Source organism: Bactrocera dorsalis, chromosome 3 (genome assembly GCF_023373825.1).
Source record: "Bactrocera dorsalis isolate Fly_Bdor chromosome 3, ASM2337382v1, whole genome shotgun sequence".
NCBI lineage: Eukaryota > Metazoa > Arthropoda > Insecta > Diptera > Tephritidae > Bactrocera > Bactrocera dorsalis.
This window is the reverse complement of record NC_064305.1, coordinates 4,604,549-4,624,236: the sequence shown is the minus strand read 5'-3', so window position 1 is coordinate 4,624,236 and position 19,688 is coordinate 4,604,549. Positions and strand designations below refer to the sequence as shown.

At 35.0% G+C, this 19,688-nt stretch overlaps 1 non-coding gene across 1 annotated transcript; it reads right to left on the bottom strand.

Moving 5' to 3' along the window:
- Positions 1-16,539: 16,539 nt before the first annotated feature.
- Trnae-uuc (transfer RNA glutamic acid (anticodon UUC)) lies at positions 16,540-16,611 on the bottom strand. The gene has a single exon. It is a non-coding gene; the product is annotated as a tRNA-Glu (tRNA).
- Positions 16,612-19,688: the final 3,077 nt, after the last annotated feature.

The following is a 19,688-nucleotide window of genomic DNA, read 5'->3' as shown; positions in this document are numbered from 1 at the left end:
CATGCAAGTCTGCGCTGCCAGCGACACGAGCAAGACGAACAAGACGACCAGACGCAAAAAAATAATAGCAATAAAATAAAAGACATGTGGTTGATAAAAAAGAACGCAGAAAGGATGCAAATGTTGAAAAGAAAAACAAAAATAAGGGACCAAAAGAGCTGCAACAGAGGGCGTCTGAATAAAAGACACACATGCAGAGAGATGAAATTGCGGACTATGTGGAAAGTATCTTTAAGTTTCGGAGTAAGCGATACCTTTTCAGTGTAAGAGATACGGTAAATACCCAAAAAGTATGCAAGGCTTTTTTGAAAAGAATTGTTTTATTAAAAAATGAAAAATATAAAAATAATTATGAAAACACAATAAAAATTATTTAACATAATTTAACGTAATTTTTATTTAAAATAATTTTTTTCTAAACTTAAAAATTTAAAATTAATTTTTTTAATTTTTTTTTAATTAATTTATTTTATTATTTTGTAAAATATATAAAACTACCTATCCCCTTTGTATCATTTAATCACAAATGCTCTCTTTCTTTACCAAAGACGCAAATTTCACTAAAATTTTTTTACATACATATTTTGAACTTTTATTTTACAGTGTTTAAAACTTTTTTCTGTCTGTTGCAAAAATTATACAAAAATCTAAATAATGTTGAACATTCACTGTAACACAAAGAAGTTACAAATACCCAGGAGCATGCATCAGACATATTAATATGCGCGCGTGTCCTTAAATAAACTTGTTTAACATTTTTTAGAAGTACATAAATTAGGGACAAAAGACGTTCAAGGTGCTGCAGGAAATATTGTGAGCATAATTTTGTATAGGGTGGTATTTCAGGAAATAAAAAATTTCATTCGCGTTGCTGAAGAAAGTCCTTAAAGCTTGGAAAATTATGATAAAATTGCTGCAAGGACGATGCTTGTCGTTTACGTAGAGGGAGAGAAATAAGCGAGATAAAGAAATAAAGATAGAGGTAGAGGTATAGATAAGGATGAAGAAGAAACTTACTGATGTCACAAGTAAAGCTATGGAAGGAACTAGATGGATGTATGGCTCCAATGAGTATTGTGCGGTAATCACATACGATATTAAGAATGCCTTTAACTCGGCCCATTGGCCACATATAGTAAGAGCTCTTCAATTAAAAAAAAACACCGCTCTATTAGATAAAGATCATCTCCAACTACCTGTAAGACAGTGTACTACTATATGATACAGACGAAGGACCACAAAGCTATAAAATGACGGGCGAAGTTCCATCAGGCTAAGTCCTGGGCCCACTTTTTTGAAACATTTTATAGGATGGAGTCCCATTACCCAAGGAGGTACAAATAATTGGATACGCTACTCAGACAAAGAGAAGTCAAAAACGCCACTTAATGTAATCAGGGTTGCATTTGCATGAAGAAAAGAGATATAGAAAGTGTGAGAAGATTGAGATTAAAGAGAGAGAGAGAAACAAAAAAAATAAAATGTATCAGTTGGTTCCATGACTAGTTCCGTCAGAGCATCAGGCTGAGGCTCTTGGCCGGCGTTGTTGCATATGTGCACCCTTTTTGGTTTCTGTGTGTGTGTGGGTATGCTTGATGCACAAATGTGTTTACTAGGAATAACAACATAATTGCTAAAGTTTCACAAGCTCTTCGCTGCATTATTGTTAGTTAGTAGTGTTGTTGTTATTATTGTTTACAACTTGTTGTTATACGGCTACCGCTTATTATCCTTAATATGCATCCTTTATATGCACAATGCAATAGGTATGTTCAATGTCAGCGGGTATGTTGTGAGTACTCAGAATTGTGTGTGTATGTGTGAGTACTCCGGCGTCTACTGTTATGTCGCATTTGTTGTTGCTGTTGTTCTTATGGCATATTACACATTGTTAATAAAAAGTTGCTTGGCTCGTCTTTAGCGGCTGCTTCTCGCTGTTGTTGCAGTTGTTTGTTGTCGACATTGTTAATATTTGCTGTTAATTTGTTTGCTGCGATTGTTGTTGTTATTGTTGTTTGCTTTTCAGTTCATTAATACTGCATATTTTTAGTTACCGTTATTTACATACACATTAAATAAATGCAAGTTAATGTTATAAAAACGGCAAACGAGAGAGTTACAAGCTCCTCACGAGGCTAGCATATGTTTCCTTCTCTGCTAATCTTTCGAGTTTCACTTTGTATTTGGGCGGTGAAAATTAAAAGCATACTACGATAAAATTAAAAGCATACTACATATATACACAAAAATTTACACGGTAATTACACTTGAAGCAAAAGTTATGCATATTGTCGAAATTTATGTGGAAAATGTTGTAAACAACAACAACAATAGAAAATTTTTGAAAACTTTTGGGTAGTCGAAAAAGTTTTTTCGTATTTCTCACTAAATTGTAACTTATTTTTTTATATTTAAAATAAATAAATAAACAAAATACGAAAAGACTCTTTCGACTACTTAATATAATTAATTTTCCCTATAAAATCAGCTCAAATACCATTGCATTTACCACATGTCAGTTTCACCAAAACTTCCGAAAATTCTCTCAATTAGATTAAAAATTCGACCATTGAAAGCTTAATTATCTGCTTACTAGGCTATAAAATTTTACTAACCTGAACCGCAACAACGACAAAGCTAAAAAATTACGAGCGCGTAGATATTAGCGTTGGACCAGAAAACAGCAAACAAATTAAAGACGCGACCACTGCGATGAAAGAAGGTAAGAAGAGATGCCAGCAAAACAAATGCCAAACAGCAAATGGCCAACCGTTCGGTGTACCGATGTCACTAATTGGCTCAAATAATTACTGAATGCAAATTGCGTGACAGCCAGCGCTTCGCTCAACTTCAACCACCTTCTACTCTTTTTCTTCTCCTTATTATTGTTGTTGTTGTGATTATGATGTGCTTGTTGTTGCATTGACGCTAGCATCTTGTTAGTTTCGTGGTTCTTATGTTCGGTATTTTTCCGTGTTTTCCATAATGCTACAGCTGTTTTGAGGTACGCAGACATTATACTCCGCAGGCCACGGCGTATACGCAACCTCCAACCGCTTTGCGCTTCTATGTACTTGCGCACTTCACTCTCCTATTTTAAGCTATTTGTTACGCTGTGCTGCGTTTTTGTCATGTAGCTGTTATTTTGCTGGCGTATTTTGGGTAGCGCAGTTACTCCTTTCCCTGTCTTGTTTGGTGTGTTGTCTTCAGAGCTTGTTTGCTTTCAAGTTTCCTTATTACGAGTAAACGCATTGCCATTTTGGTTTGGTTAGCTGTTTGTTGTTGTTTGTTGTTGTTTGGTGCTTTTTGTTGTCTGTTTATGGTATATGTTGTGTCATCAGCGCTTGACAGCAGTCATAAAAATAATTGTCTTGCAGAGGGTATCTTAACGGGAAGTAGTTGTGCAGAATTGTTTCAAGAATGGAAGAGCAAGTCAGTGGCTTCAAGCAGCATCAGTCAAGGCAAATGCTTGCATTAAAAAGTCATGTCTATTTTTTTATTGTTTTGTTTTTGCAAAATATTTCATGAATTTATTATTAAATTACAATTTTTTTTCAATGGCCCGAGTACTTCGGAAACACGTTTCGTTATTAAATTTTTTTTCGTGCATTTCGGAATCCTCGTGCGCCTTGGGTCTCAGTGTAATTAAGCGCTTATGCATCTCGGCGCAAAGGAGGTTAGTTGCTCCTTAGATACGTTGTTAAATCACATGAGATCCGCCTTTTAACCAATTGGGTGTTTGTAAATGTCATATATATTATAAAATTTCTATTCAAATTCTACTGAGATTCTTAATTCAGTCGGTTCCAATGATTACAGTCCTTTCCAAAGATTATAAGTATAACATCCGTAGATAGTTTCTAATATATTAAAGCAAAATAAGTTGAATGAATACATAACGCATGAGTTCAGCAAATTCCGTTGCTCTCTTTGGAAAAGTTTTCTGCGAAATTTCTCACATACATAGAAACTCAAACACCGAGGCTCCTCGTACGTAATCTCATGATTTTCGAACCAAATTGTTAACATAAAGAAATTTGCAACTTTTTTTCCAACCCAAAAAAAAATATTTTTCTGCTCAAAAGCCCACACTTCTTGACACGCCAAAGGGAATAGCAAGCACAGAAGTTGTAGAAGAAATAAGTAACTGCAAATAGCTGCCACTAGTTTGCTCTCCTCCCGCCTTCACTCCGTTATCTGCAAGTGTCTGTCGGTTTGCACACGTGCAATAAGTGCACGTTGACTTTCTTATGCAATTCTTCACGCAACAAATGCAAAACTCAAAAAGTAACTACGCAACGAGTGAATTACGAGCCACTCGAGTAGATTTAGAGATAGACAATAAAGGCGACTGCAGCGCAGCAAGGACTAAGGACTAAAGCGCTGTTGACGACGTAAGTGCGCAAAGCTATGCATACAATAACAAAGCACGCTCAACTCTCGACTTTCTTAAACACGCTTTGCTGCAAGTAGTGAGTAAGTAAAGGGTTAAAGACGTTGAGCGACATTTGCCAGTTGCACCTGTAGGCAAACTACATACGCTTACATAAGTGGCACATATGACGTTCGACGGAAGTAGCTATCAGGATTCAGCAACTTGGTTGTGCTTGTTGTGCGAGTGCAGTAAAGTGCGAAGCGAAAAGTTGCTAAGGCGTGGAGTTGTTTGAAGGGTTCGAATGAAATGCAAAAACTTTGCACTTTTTTTGTATTTTTTTTATTTCTTTATGTGATGCACTGTTGCTTCTCGGCGCGCAGGTAAGTTTATTGAATTAAGTTGTTAAATTGTTAAGGTATTGTTTGTGCAAATAAATGGGAGAATACGTGTGCGGTGAAAGTTTGTGAATGGGAACTGAAAAAAAGAATAAATATGAGATGAAAAATATGATTTTTAACATTTGTTTTTTAGTGACTTATGGTTGAAACATCGAAAATTCGGTTTCAAGTATTTCTTCCGTGAAATCTGTTCCAGTAGTATAGTATATCTGTTCTAGTAATATACTCGCATAGTAGTAAACGGGCTTATCATTTCAAAAAATCAGTAATTACAATCAGTATTACACCAGTTTCAATATTTTTTCTAGTTCGAAGTTTCTATAGTGAGGAAAAATCTTTCATCTTTATTACATGCTGGTCACAACTAAATTAAAAAGAATTCAATAGGTTAACGAATAATTTTGCTACGGGATACAGATAAACTTGGCAACGTAGCGTCTGCCGGGAATTTTGTCGAAATTTTATGTCTTTTATTGATAGTGATTGATTTTTTCCACGACTCGCCGCTTTTGGATTTTGTGTTGATCTTTGAAAGTCTTTATTTTTGAGTGGAAAGTAAGAGAACCTTCTAGGCAATACTACTTGAGCAATCCTAAATTTATGATAAAAATTACGAACAAGTGAAAAACAGTTTTTCCATGCTTTAGTTTGAGGTTTGGGTGCAAAATAATGATAATATATACATAACTTTATGAAAGTGGTTTTTAAGGTCTATATACTTTCGGTTGTTACTGCGTTGATTATCAGATGCTGATTCAGATTCATACATATATAGGTCCTGGTATAAGCTCAGAATCAGATACCGATTCAGGTTCAGCCTTAAGTTCGAGTTCAGATTCAGGTTCTGCGTCGGGTTCTGCTTTGAGTTAATTTTAGGTTCAGAATTAGTTTAAAATTATGGTTAGGTTGAGTTTCATATAAAAATTCTTACAAATAACGGGTGATTTTTTTGAGGTTAGGATTTTCATGCATTAGTATTTGACAGATCACGTGGGATTTCAGACATGGTGTCAAAGAGAAAGATGCTCAGTATGCTTTGACATTTCATCATGAATAGACTTACTAACGAGCAACGCTTGCAAATCATTGAATTTTATTACCAAAGTCAGTGTTCGGTTCGAAATGTGTTTCGCGCGCGTGTTTTGTTCAGCGATGAGGCTCATTTCTGGTTGAATGGCTACGTAAATAAGCAAAATTGCCGCATTTGGGGTGAAGAGCAACCAGAAGCCGTTCAAGAACTGCCCATGCATCCCGAAAAATGCACTGTTTGGTGTGGTTTGTACGCTGGTGGAATCATTGGACCGTATTTTTTCAAAGATGCTGTTGGACGCAACGTTACGGTGAATGGCGATCGCTATCGTTCGATGCTAACAAACTTTTTGTTGCCAAAAATGGAAGAACTGAACTTGGTTGACATGTGGTTTCAACAAGATGGCGCTACATGCCACACAGCTCGCGATTCTATGGCCATTTTGAGGGAAAACTTCGGACAACAATTCATCTCAAGAAATGGACCCGTAAGTTGGCCACCAAGATCATGCGATTTAACGCCTTTAGACTATTTTTTGTGGGGCTACGTCAAGTCTAAAGTCTACAGAAATAAGCCAGCAACTATTCCAGCTTTGGAAGACAACATTTCCGAAGAAATTCGGGCTATTCCGGCCGAAATGCTCGAAAAAGTTGCCCAAAATTGGACTTTCCGAATGGACCACCTAAGACGCAGCCGCGGTCAACATTTAAATGAAATTATCTTCAAAAAGTAAATGTCATGAACCAATCTAACGTTTCAAATAAAGAACCGATGAGATTTTGCAAATTTTATGCGTTTTTTTTAAAAAAAAAGTTATCAAGCTCTTAAAAAATCACCCTTTATATTTTAATAGATGATCCTTGAAAGCCGTGTACTGATAATCGAACTCAGTCTTCTTCGAAATACTATCCGTTTACAACAGTTAATTATATACGTCTAACAGAAACTCTCAAACACATGGTCACTTTCCTACGCAATAAACTCAACTGCCGCATAAATCTCTCTCAGCTCACAGACTATCTATCCTCCAGTTTTTATAGTTAATACAAAAAAGCAAAAATTTACGACGCGGAAACATTGTCAATGGTCTGCCACATGCCGTCATGCACGAACGCTGTACAAAAACGACAACAACAGCAACAATAAAGTGATAAGTGGCATAAATCTAAAACAACAAATCCTACAAATAAACGCATTAAGTAATTAAGTCATAAAAAATGCGCAATTAAATTAATAACAATAATAATAATATTAACAGAAGCCAGAGCAATAAAAGCATAAAACAATTAAGTGATTAAAATTGCGCGCTTTTTTACGAGTTTACGCAATGAGCGACCACTCCACGTACACATTTGTGTTTGATGACTGTTTTTTCAAGCTTTGTTTGAACCTAGCGGCAACAAAATATTGAAAGAACGGAAAAAGCTAAACGAACACAAAACAAAGCCACGAAATAGTCAAATTAATTGCAATTATTTTTATTTACTTTTTCTTGTTTTCTTTGTAGTTTTTTTTTCTGGCATACAATGTGTGCTTAAATAAGTGGCTGACCAGAAGTTGCTTTAGGTAGGCGGAGCACATGCTAAGTGCCCGAAAAACTGTATTGCATTTGGTTTTTGTTGCTTTATGGAGTGTCACAGGCCATAAAGGACTTTAGCTGGCCCTCGAAAAAAGCGCTAATAAAATTTTATAGTTTTATGGTCGCAACGGAGATGCGAAATTTGAGGGCGCTTAAAATGGGTGGCTCCCTGGAACTGAAAGGGAGTACAATTTTGAAAGCAGGATTTAATAATCCTATAATTAATAAAGCACAATTTAATAAAAAAAGGATCATAAAAATTCATGCATATATTAAAATTCGGGATCCCGAAATTTCGGGATTCGCACCTTATTGAAATTTTTTTATGAAAAAGAAAATTATTCTCAATATTACCATATCCTCGTTTTGATACCGCAGCTAGTCCCGAAATTTCGGGATTAAAAATAAATCAAATTTAACTTTTTCCAATAGTAAAATTGCACTCATTTGAAGTATGCCTTTTATTAGTTATTTACCACTTTTTTACCCATTTGCTTACCCAAAAAGAACACATAAAATATATGCCGCTTCAATTTATATACTTTCCTTCTATTTTTTAACTCTGCTCTTAATCAACGAATCAGCTACAATATTTTCTTTTATGTAGCATAAATTGAATTCCTTACTGCAGTGCTTTGCGGCATAGAAAAAGTGGATATTATTGATGGCAACACCACGGTATGTTTACAAATAATAATCAAAAATTCGTTTTAGCCGCATATTTCTACCTTTGAGCGTTTAGCGTATACGCATGACTCGTCCTCACTTTATATGCTTGTTTGCTCGCTTGCTTGTCGCAACGGAGATGCGAAATTTGAGGGCGCTTAAAATGGGTGGCTCCCTGGAACTGAAAGGGAGTACAATTTTGAAAGCAGGATTTAATAATCCTATAATTAATAAAGCACAATTTAATAAAAAAAGGATCATAAAAATTCATGCATATATTAAAATTCGGGATCCCGAAATTTCGGGATTCGCACCTTATTGAAATTTTTTTATGAAAAAGAAAATTATTCTCAACATAACCATATCCTCGTTTTGATACCGCAGCTAGTCCCGAAATTTCGGGATTAAAAAATAAATCAAATTTAACTTTTTCCAATAGTAAAATTGCACTCATTTCAAGTACGCCTTTTATTAGTTATTTACCACTTTTTTACCCATTTGCTTACCCAAAACGAACACATAAAATTTATGCCGCTTCAATTTATATACTTTCCTTCTATTTTTTAACTCTGCTCTTAATCAACGAATCAGCTACAATATTTTCTTTTATGTAGCATAAATTGAATTCCTCACTGCTGTGCTTTGCGGCATAGAAAAAGTGGATATTATTGATGGCAACATCACGGCATGTTTACAAATAATAATCAAAAATTCGTTTTAGCCGCATATTTCTACCTTTGAGCGTTTAGCGTATACGCATGACTCGTCCTTACTTTATATGCTTGTTTGCTCATATACTTTCAGGCGATTTGCTCGCGTGTGCCGATTTTTACACGCTGAAATTCAAATACAAAACCAACAGGCATATGTTAGCAATTTGAAAAAATGTGCATATGCGAGTTTATATCCCAATAAAGCATTAGATATCGAATTTATGGAAAACATCTCTAGCCTCGTCTACAGTTTTTTCCATTGGCACCTCTTCAAGCGCTGAAATGCAGGACTTTTCCTTCACATTCTCCAGTGTGGCAACTCATCGAATTTTGAGACCATTTCAGTTGTGTCTCATAAGCTTCTAAATGCATCAGCCTTAAGGCTTTTCATCAATTTCAACATTCTGAACGTTTCGTCACCAGAAATTTGATTCCCCACACAAAATTAATGGAATTTCTATATTGAATAATTTCACTCATTGTAAAAATCGCCAACAAAGAGACAAGAGTAAATATATTAACACTAATATTAAACACTATTGATTTTTTTGACCTGACATTTGAACAGATTTCATACCAATCTAGAAAAAAAATTTTTCGACGAATGGGTTTTTATGAGAAATTTAAATTAAAAAGTCTTACTATTGTTTGCCCAATTTAGTATCTCATCAGCATGACGAGCTAGGCATGTCGGTGTGTTTCTCTGACTGTCTGTTCGTCTGTCCGTCGGTCTGTCTGTATATACGAGAGCTAGCCTCTTAGTTTTTAATATATCGATATGAAGCTTTGCACACGTTCTTTTCCCCCAAGAAGCTGTTCAGTTACCGGAATCGACTATATCTGCTATAGTTGCCATACAAGCACAAGCTCTTATACAGAACCTTAATAATTATGGTTTACTGGGTGTATTCTTAAACTGATATCCGTTTGGCCTTTGGCCAAAATAAGTATGCGCGGTTAACCTGATCTGAATACAAAATGACCATTGCTCATATTTCGTACTTCTCTATGTTTTCGTCAATCTTCTTCGCTATCAAAATTTATATTTAGCTTTGCCTAAATATTTGATTTGTTTTCCTGTATATCCACAATAAATAAATAAACAATTTTTTTTACTATGCCTTAAGACGCTCTAACAGGCTCTAATTTTTTTCTTCCATCCTTGCATCACCCAACAAATGAGGGTTCACTGCTCATAAATAGCGCCAAAGCCGTTAGCTGCATGCCGCTTTATGCTACACATATGGCGAAACAGCGCACTTCTACATACCAACTAAGTCACTGGCACTACTAGCACTAATGCCGTTATGCTCAATTCACACTAACCCCCTATCGATACAAATTTGACCGCATCCATTCATTCATTATGCAGCACCAGCTAAACGGGTTAAAGCTCGTCCTCGTTTAATATGCTTTTTCAGTTGTTGTTGTTGTGCTTGTTTTTTGCCTGCTCAATATTGTTTGCTTATTGTTTGTATTAGTAACAGTGTTAGTTGCAACACGTTCTGGCTGCTTTGCGCTGGCGTTCGGCGGAAATCACTCGTTAACAATTCTCTATGACCGGACATGTTTAGTGTGTTGGTTTTTGCGAATTACACCGGCGACGTGTTTTGCATGGCAAACGAATTTTTAGGTTCAGCACTAAACCCCACCACTGCTATTACCCCACCACCCAGCACTACACCACCGGGCTCATGTGATATGGGTCCATGTGCTGGCATGGCCCTTTTTCTACTTTACGCTTCAGCAGCGTTTAAGTGGCGCGTGCGCTTTTTTGCCGTTGTTGTTACTGTTGTTGTTTGTTGCTTATGCTGCACGTTGTTGGCTTTATTTCATTTGTAAATTTATTGCTGTTGAAAATTCGAAATTTATTTAGGTGACCGAATGGGGAGTAGGTAATTGCATCATTTGTACGTTTTTCATTTAAATATTTATTTGAGTGAATTTTGTAGGCGTGAGAAAATGAGAGTGAGAAAATTGTTAAAAATGTAATTTGAAATCAAAAAGTTCTTAGCTTTTTATTTTAGGAGGTTGTTGAGGGTGTGTTGTTGGATGCAACTCCAGGGAATATAGTTGTGTTTGCCATATGGAACGGGGTTTGGAGATGTTGCTTTGTAAAAATATAATGATATAGTGAATCCATTAAATTTTCAGGATTAAAATTATCGGACTTAACCCGGTTCGAGAGTTGTTTACATGATTCTCAGCCGTCCTCTCTTCGCCCCTATAAGAACTAACATCGTCACCAGTTTTCAAACTTTGATTGGTGACGCAGACTGCTATTAGAGTTTCTTCGCCGTATTTGATTTTTAACCGAAATGTGTCGAGATAAATGCTATTCGAGAGATACGCAGAGTTGGGAAATTTCAGGCTAATCAACCTTCACATCGATATTCTGCAAAACTGAGCAAAAAATTATTAAGGGCTACTCAATTACTTATGTCTCTAACTAAACGAACAACTTTATACGAAGGAATCACTGGATTAATAGTTTTTCCCTACGTTGATTTGGAGTATTTTATAAGCAGAGAGAGAGGGTTATAACTATTCGGAAAGCTTTCGCATCTTCAGAGCACATTTTAAGTACCGCTTTTTATTCCATAAAAAGTGCGGTTGAAGATTATTTCCATTTAAAGAAAAGTAAATTTCTTTTCTTAAGAAAGCTTTTTAGAAAGTTAGAGCTTTTAAAATAAAGCTTTTAAAGCTCTGGATTGCGATTGTTTTTAGTAAATACTTTGTCAGTCACGTTGATCCATTTTAAAGAGAATCAAATTAAATTTTTGAAAAAGCTTCAGAGAAAGTGAAAGCTTTAATAGTGAAAGTTTTGAAAGCTCTCGATTCCGTTTCTCTTAAGTCAACGTAATAACACTTTGAACAACACAACAATATGAATTAGAAACATGTATATTTACTTTTAATTACATTTAGTAGTTGGCTTTCAAAAATTTCACTACAAAAATGTTTGAAATTCCAACAAAATCAAAGAAAAACACGTCAAAAGTCCAAATCAAATCCATTTAGGAAAGTATGTCAGTCAGAGTAGACCAACTCGTGCCTTTACTTTTATCATTTTTTTTGCACATTTTTGCATGTTTTGTTACTTCGGCTGTTACTAACTTACTTTAAATACATCTAAACACTCTCATTACTTTGTCTGTGCACCTAACTTGCTCCAGTTTCATCATTAGTACGCTGGAGAGACTCATCCGCTGTCAGAGTGCAATGTCACGTGCTGCCAAATTGCAAATTTATGCCAACAACAATAGCAAAATCATAACTATGAGGCACACAAACATTTCCATATTCATTTCTAAAGCGTATTTATTTACACTTACTGACATGCTCACACTATTACTCATATACGAGTATAGGGAGTGAATAAGTTTGGATATACATTGTGGTGAAAGTTTCAGTTTGTGATATAAATATGTACACCATCCTTGCAGTGACTCAATTAGCAGCTATGGGCAAAGGTAGCGCTCTCTGTTGTACGAATTTCCATAGGCGCCATAGACATATTTACCTACAAACATACATATAAATATTCTTCCATATATTTGTCAACGTTTGTGCATACAATGGACTCGCATAGGTGTGTCGCTTTTATGAATACATATTTACATCTCTACATACCTACATATCTACCAATGTCTCTTAGGTTATGAATACGCTTACTTTTCGTACACCATGCCTCAGCTGGTATTGTTGGCAAATTGGATTTAACTTTGGCAAATTTAGTTTGTGGACACTACCTTTCATTCATATATGCATCAGTTGAAAATTATGAAAATAAACCGTTGCACAATTTAAATTTGTTTTTCAACGGTTTGAAGCGTCACCATAAAGTACTAAATTGACTTGTTTATAATTGTTGCAATTATAAGTGGAACAATTTGTAAAAATTATAAATGAGATAATTTGTGTACTCCGGCAGCCCTTTTCAGAAGAATATATAGAAATAGTTTATATTGGTTATACAAGTATTTTTAAAAATAATTTCAAAGCAAAAATTCTACCTGAGACTGAAAGCGAAACTCAAACATTTATGTTGAAAAAACATAAATTTAACTGATCTACTCAGTACCAATCCTCCGTTCGATTGCAGTAAATAAATTTCATGGATTTAATGCTTCCCTTAAATAAAAGATTTAAAAAATTTGGTTTATACTCTCTGGATATCAAGTTGGTATCGACGAAGCGCAATTTGTGTAGTCGCTTCAACATTTGGCAAGTTCAAATTTCAATCGAACACGCTAATAAGACGAGTCGCTTGCAACAAGGCGCATGCTGGGTTGTCTTGGTGAATCAATTTTGTCGCCTTAATATATTTTCAGTACAAAGTTTTTTATTAAAATAAGCTCTAATGTCGTGTTAAAGCCTGATTATGGTTTATATTCTCTGGATATCAACTTGTCAGTCGCGAAGTGCAGTTTTTGTGGTCACTTCAATATTTGGCGAGTCCAAATACCAATCGAACGCGCTCATATGACGAACCGATTGCTGGGGTCTGGTTTGCTGAAAAAATACTGCTAAACTTACCATGTAGTGAATGCGGTCAATTTTACCGGCTTAACCTATTTTCAAAACAATATTTTTATTAAAATGACTTTTAATCTCGTATTAAAGCCTGATTTGTTGCTTATAAAGGGCTTTTCAATAAGTTTTTATACCCGAAACCGGGTAGATGAAGTTTGCCATTTTTTGAGAAATCGTTCTGAAATTTTTCACCAGTTCTTCTTTTATCAACAAAAAGCTGCTCTTATGTCGGAACGGCCGATATCGGAAAATATATCAGTTCACTCCGATATAAACTGATCGATCGTAATCATGTCCTCGATTGGAAAACTTTTTAACTTTACAAGATATTTTCAAAAAATATGACATCAGTTATTACCTAAGGCGATGGTAGTATGTCCGAAGAAACAGATCGAGTCAACTTTAGTGTGGAGCTGTTTAGTCGGAAAGACCGAAACCCATATCACCTGGAGCACAGGCAGCAGCAGCGGCAAGAAAAGCTTGCTGGGGTCCTTGATGAACTCCTTGATGGTAGCAGCTTACTTGAAATCCACTTCTGTGGCAGCAATAATAGTCAATAGATTCTTGAAACCATTGCCAACACTGTGTGGTTCCGTAGCAATATTTGGGTACCAATCTTTAACGATATGGCGTAGCATATGGCTGCCATGCAAACTAAACAATCGGAATCTAGGGTTTCTAAGGAATCTTCTATATTTGTAAAAGGTATTGTAACTTCGGTTCTAGCGAAGTTAATGTTCGTCTTGTTTTATTAAACAGACGTAACTGAAGCGATGCCTGGTGATACTGAACTGCAATTCGCCAATCCATCTTTAACACTTTCATTTTTCAATCGAGTCTGTGGGTGAAAATATAAAACCTCCAGTTGACAGCAATCGGTACATTGATTTTGCTATAAATCCCTTGATTTCTCCATTTATTTATTTTAAGATCATATAAAAAGCCACAACACTATCGAACTGCCTGCATCACTTCAAAACACACAATACATTTCCTACAGGGCATGCAGTTGTCTTCCCGTTAGTTAGCTAGTTATGTAGTTAGCGTCAACTTTCCAGCAACCGCCTGCTGCGCCTAACACGCCCACAGGTACATACATAGATGCAGTTACGGCATGCTTTGAGTTGTGCATAAAGCACAGTATCGCAAGTTTTTAATCACTTTGCAAAAGCTCATGTGTAAACTTGACCTATATTTCATGCTTTTTGAGCGCAATTCACTTGAGTTTATACCATGTACAGTTATCTCATTTGTATGTGTATTTAAGCATCTAATTTAGTCATTATTGCAATTTTGTAAAAGTTGAATTGCTTGCGAAACTGTTGGCGGGGAGTATACGTATGAATGTGTGTATGGGACTCTCAGCTTTGGCGTAGTGCAAATAAACCAACTTCACCGGTGGCAATTTCACGAATTGTCGCATAAATCATAAGTTTAGTGCCATTGCAGGCATCGCTGGCTGGCTGAGTGACTGAGCGAGCGAGCGAGTGACTGACTAATGTGTACAAGGACATTTGCCAACTTATCATTAGGGAAGTGTGTGTAATATATATGTATGTGTAGGTGCATGCTGCAAGGCATAGGTTGTGCGTATGTATGTATGTATGTATGTAAGTGCATCCGGCAAACTAAAGTGGGCCATCACATTTACTAATTATTTGCGTGCGCTTAGTTGCTTTCGCTTTTACTCACTTTTACACAGGTTGCGACAAATTTAGTAATTAAAAGTGAAACTCAAATACAATTTTATGTCAAGTTTAATGAAAAAGTTGAGAGTTACATATTTGAAACAATATTAAAAAATTTAAAAATTACACATTCAAGAAAAACATAAAGCAAAAAAAAAATAAAATAAAATAAAATAAAATGGATTGAAAAATAAATAATATGTTATATTAATAAAAATAAAAGACGTGTAGAAAAAAATTGTATATAAAAGTGGAAAAAAATCTTAGTGTCAGCAGAAATTCATTAACTTGCCATCAACCAAACAACTCCATTTAAACTTCCCATCTACACAGACGTCTAATTTATGCGCTTCAACGTCGTTTATTGTTTTTGCGCCTTAGTAACGGTTGGGCAACAAGTTCATACGCCAATGAAACAATTGTTTGAAACACCAGCACTTGCCTGACGCGACACCCGACTTTAGACAGCCCTTCAAGCACCCATTCTAACTGTCTACCCCCACTGTCTGCCATTCACCAGCAAATTATTTTCTTATACTCCTTCAAGTGCCTCCCTAGTGCGGCGCCATACCCACTTTGACAGATCCCGCCAATCACTTCTGACTTTCAGACGATATACGTTCAGTACGCAGCGCAACCAACTAACGGTTTTTAATAGAAAATTTGACAGCCGTGAAATGATTTTCTTTGTTTGAGGCGGAGTGACTGGCGAATGGCACAGTGTGGCAGAGGTGTGAGGAGAAATAATATAAAATAAAATAAAATAAAATAAAGAAAAATAAAAATAAAAAAAACAAAATAAAGAAAAATAAAATAAAATAAAATAAAATAAAATAAAATAAAATAAAATAAAATAAAATAAAATAAAATAAAATAAAATAAAATAAAATAAAATAAAATAAAATAAAATAAAATAAAATAAAATAAAATAAAACAAAAGAAAAGAAAATAAAATAAAATAAAATAAATTAAATAACATAAAATAAAACTGTTTTGTAAAAATAAGAAATTAAAACAAAAACTAGTAAAAAAATTTAGAAAAATAAAAGAGTAAGGGTTGAAACTTATGAAAAACTCGTTTACAAAAAGAATTATGAAATGGTCGCAATTACAGACAATTTTGAATTCAACGTTACTTAAAAAGATAAAAGTAAAATAAAATACAAGAATTTATTATTTATAAAAAGTAAAAAAAAAAATATAAAAAATCTGTTAAAAAATTTAAAATTAGCAGAGAAATAAAAAATATAAAATGAAAAAAAAATTTTAAAAAATATATAAAAATTTCTTAAAAAATTTAAAATTGAAATAAAAAAAAAAAATTTTTTTAATGCAAAAATTTAAAATAGTCAAAATATGGGGCAAAAATAAAGAAAAAGTATAACGAAAACTTATATGAAATTATGTTCCAAAAAATTAAAAAAATAAATAATAATAATTAGAACTACAAAAAAATTTAACTAAAACCATTCTGTAAAAGATTTTTCATTATATGAAAAAATTATAAAAATTAAAAAAATACATATTTTAATATAATAAAAATATAAAAAAATCTTCCCATACCGGGAATCGAACCCGGGCCTTCTGGGTGAAAGCCAGATATCCTAGCCACTAGACCATATGGGATACATTTACTGCTATGCCAAACGCTCTATTAGAATGTAGGCACCAGCTAATGCGATCAGTACTCTCGTGAGAGCACAGAGAGTAAACAACAAAACATTTTAGGAGATCGAGAGCTATATAAACATCATCTCTGAACAAACTTTACGCTGCTATACACCACATTAGAATTGGTTGTTGACTTTAATAAGCGATGCTCAGTCAAGGCACAAACCTAATGTGATCTTGCAAATTTGATGAGCGCTTTTGTGCTTTAATATGATCACGTGATCAATTAAATATCACATTATCTGCGAAAAAGTTTCTTAGCATTTATGCGTTGGATCGCTTGTCTACTTTAATATGATCACGTGATCAAGCAATTATCACATTATCAGCAAATTAGGCTCTCGTCACTGCTGCTGCTAGTAAATATTAATATTTTCGATATATTACAGTAATTTCAGGACTTTAACGAAAATGCAACACTGTCTGCCAACGTTCTTCCTAGAATTGTGTTTTTCCCATACTAGCAACATTTGTAGTGTTGTAAGCATTGTTTGACGTAGTAGCAGCGGCTGTTGCCATTGTTATTTGTTGCTTCGGTTTTTCGTTTTTTGTTGTCATTGCAACGCGTCTGTTGACTGTTTAGCGCGTTCTGTCATTGTTAGCCATGTGACGGCAGCGTACACCCTGTGTTGCCAACCAACGAAGCAAACGCAGGCATTTTGTTACGACTTTTACGAACTTCATTTTTGCCCAATCATACTTGTTGTTATTGTTGCGCTTTTTTCCGAAAGCCAGACATTAGTTTTTTTTTTGTTTTGGTTTAAGTTTTCGAAATTTCCTCACTTGAGTGTTACGCAACAAAAGCAGCTTAGAAAGCGGAAGTTGTGGCTGCGAGTGTTTGTAGCGTGCGCTTTGTAGGTGGTCTGAGGCACGCAACAGCAGCCATAACAAAAAACTTACAAGACGTTTTCATGTTTCATGTTTATTTTTATGTTTTTTGGTATTTGGCTGGTTTGTGCGAACACCACGCCTTCGCCGCTCAGCTGATCCGTTGTTATGCCAGCAAACTTGTCTTGGTTTTGACGACGCTTAAGGATTTCACTGCCTGTGTTGTTGTAATATTGTTGCTATTGTTATTATTGTAGTTTCATACAATAGTTGCCTTCAGCCGACGCACTAAAGTGTAAAAGTTGCTGCTTGAAGAATTTTCATTATATTCAACAGACCCTAACTACATGCTTACTCCCTCGGCGCATTGTTGCACTCTTTTTCCATTTATACTCCTATACATACAAGTACTCGTATGTTCTTGTAAACATGTACTCTCATTTTTAACTACTGCATTCCTCATACGCACACAAACACACACATGCACACGAGCGAATACTCCATATAGCATAGCAAATTGTTGCTGTACTCGAAACTATGCAAAGAATGCTGCTGAAGTTGTCGTCTGCAAAAAATATATACTTTCGTGCTTTTTTCGCACACACTCACACGCTCCAACAGCAACAAGCGCAAAAGCCAAACAGCTAGTGAGTATAAAAATTATTGTATCATTGTTTGCCGCAAGCAGTGGCCAACCGTAAAACAAATTTTTACTGCAATTTACTTTGTTGGCTACACAAGCTTTTTGGTACATTTGTTGCTGTTGTTGTAATGACGCTTCTTGTAATTGTCATTTGAAGAATTTTTCATTTTGAAAATGCTTTGCTATAGATAATATTGGAAATAATTGACAGTTTGACTGCTCGACTGCAGGCGGATTGAGTAGGGAAGCGCTTGGATACAGTGTGATTGAAAAGTGAGTGGGTATGTACATACTAATTAGAGATAAAAATTTAGATTTTCAACAAGTTAAAACAGACCTGTCTAGGAATATAGAATCCTTAGTCTATTCGATGCCATATGTTGTAATGAGCAAGATGGAGGAATAAACCAATTTTCTGAGGCTCAACGGAAAAGATCTTATTTCTCAAATAATTTTGCTTTTCTCTTGTCTCTTTTTACTCAACGCAAAACCCAATTGATTATTTACCTATTCGATTTCTAGTCATAATAACTTTTTTGATATCGACGCAGAATAAAACTCTCTCTCATCTTTCAGAATTTTTGTCTCGGAATTTTAGGTTACATCGGAGTCTAATTTGTAACAGCAGACGGTATCCAGCTGTTTACAGATCCCTTCTGTTGTAGTTCCAGCACTATCGTAAAACAACTTCGTTCGGAAGGTTGATATGCGAAACATGGTTAGCGTTTTGGAAGAAATTCCTGGCTAAACAAAGATCTGAGGTCATTCCGGTCATATAAAGCAGGTTTTACTAGATATAAAGGCTTATTTTATTATTTTTTACATATTAAGGCTTATTTCTTTTATCTTAACAGATCGACTTCGTGGCAAACTACGCCATACTGTTTTTTCGGCTCTAAAGCTTTTTGAACTTACTGTTTCTAAGAAAAAATGGGTGTATCGCTTATTAATTGGAACTTCGGCTTTGCTTTCTTGATTTTAAAGTCATTTAAAGACATTTTCTGACTCTTTGGATCTCCTACTTGGGCTATTTTTTCATCAATCGTTATATAACCTATCAATACTTGCAAAAATTTGAAGAGGAGGATGCAGAAGGAGTAGAGAAAACGTGTTTCTTTATCTCAAAGATAGTTTTACCGAAAACTCCACAAATCATTTCTTTATTCTTTTTAATAAAATTCCACCTAAAACAGTGCTTTCAAAATCATTTTCAATTAGCATGACATTTTTGCCAAAGGTACTACAGTTATGTCAATGTCGCTTGTTGCTCCTATGTGCTCGGAGTTATTTACAACGTGCCACATTCCAATAAAAATGAAAATAGACTGACTGACTGGCTTTCATTACCACGTACATAGTGTCATAGAAGTTAACAAAGTTAAAGAATTTCTATTTGCATGATATTGCTGAGGCGGAAAAAAATCTCTTGTTGCCAGTAGCAATAGAAAAAGAACAACAACAACAACGCCAACAGCAGCAGCAGCAACGCTGCAGTTCCAATAGCAACAGTTACACAAAAGCCAATAATATTACTCGTACATAATAATGCAGCTAACGAGTG